Raw genomic sequence first — 1,621 nt, 5'->3', positions numbered from 1 at the left:
TCTTGTCTATCTTTTTCTCATTCCTGCTGCTGTTTCTTACTGGATAGTCCTAATCACACAGAAACCAACAGATTCCTACATTTGACACCTGAACAGGATACCCAGTATAAGTCAGACCATAGTGCAATGAAATTGGAAGTCAGTGGCAAAAGAAATGACAAGAACTTCATGAACATATGGAAATTAAATATTACCCTCCTCTCTTCCTGTGAGTGGCCTGAGGTTAACTGTGAAAATGGTTTGCTACTCTCTTGACCCAGAAAACCCCCCCAAATCATACAAATCAAGAGGCTCAAATCTTCACGTTCACTTTAAGAACACATGTGAAACTGCCCAGGTCATCAAGGGTCTGCATATCCAAGAGGCTACCAAGTATCTGAAGGATGTCACATTAAAGAAGCAGTGTGTACCATTCTAGCCTTACAATGTTGGAGTTGGTAGGTATGCCCAGGCCAAAGAGTGGGGCTGGACACAGGGTCTGTAGTCCAAAAAGAGTGCTGAATTTTTGCAGCACATGCTTAAAAATGCAGAGAGTAAGGCTGAGCTTAAGAGTTTAGATGTAGATTCTCTGGTTATTGAACACATCCAGGTGAACAAAGCACCCAAGACGCGCCGCCGTACTTATAGAGCTCATGGCCGGATTAATCCATACATGAGCTCCCCCTGACAGGTTGAGATGATCCTTACTGAAAAGGAACAAATTGTTCCCAAACCAGAGGAGGAAGTTGCACAGAAGGAAACGATATCCCAGAAGAAACTGAAGAAACAAAAACTTATGGCATGGGAATAAATTAAGCATAAAATAAATGAAAATAAAATTTTAAAAATATTACCCTTCTAAAAAATGGGTAATAGATTAAAGAACTTAGACAGTTGCTGATAATGCCAGTACAACATATCATAACTTATAGAGCACAATAAAAGTGGTCCAAAGAGGTAAATTTATAGCAGTGATTAACCATATCAAGAAAATGACTGTGTGTGGTGGTGCATGCCTAGAATCCCACACTCAGGAGGCTGAGACAAGAGAACTGCTGTGTGTGCAAGGCTACATGGGCTAGAAACTGAGTTCAAAGCTAGACTGAATTGTATAGTGAGAACCTGTCACCAAAAACAAAAAACAAACAAAAAACCTCCATTGGTACTGCATGCCATGCTGCACTGAGCATGAACTGCGTAGTGAGACCCCATGCAAAATAAATAAATAAATCTTTTAGGGGCTGGGGAGATGGCTCAGTGGAATAAGTGCTTCCCTGGCAAGCGCAAGGGCCTGAGTTCAATTCCCGGTTCTGCCAAAATAAATAAATAAAAATAAAAATAATTTTTAAAAAACCAGAGCAAGCCCAAAAGAACAAATTAACACTGAACCTCAAGCATCTAGAAAAAGAAGAGCAGGTCAAACCTAAGTCCATACAAGGGAAGAAATTATAAAGATCAGAGCAGAAATCAATGTGATGGAGACTAAGAAAGCAATATAAGCTTGGGAGATAGCTCAGTGGCACAAATGCATGCATGAGGCCCTGAGTTCAGTTCCCTGTACAGAAAAGGAGGGAGGGAGGGAGGGAGAGAGGAAGGAGAGAGAGAGAGAGAGAGAGAGAGAGAGAGAGAGAGAGAGAGAGAG

General features: G+C 41.2%; 1 pseudogene; it reads left to right on the top strand.

Moving 5' to 3' along the window:
- The first annotated feature begins 235 nt into the window (after positions 1 to 235).
- Positions 236 to 790, top strand: LOC105741268 (annotated as a pseudogene).
- The last annotated feature ends 831 nt before the right edge of the window (positions 791 to 1,621 follow it).

The sequence above is a fragment of the Octodon degus genome, unplaced genomic scaffold (genome assembly GCF_000260255.1).
Source record: "Octodon degus isolate 3935 unplaced genomic scaffold, OctDeg1.0 scaffold00382, whole genome shotgun sequence".
Lineage (NCBI taxonomy): Eukaryota > Metazoa > Chordata > Mammalia > Rodentia > Octodontidae > Octodon > Octodon degus.
Note: the sequence above shows the minus strand (reverse complement) of the source record. Positions and strands in the feature narration are given on the sequence as shown.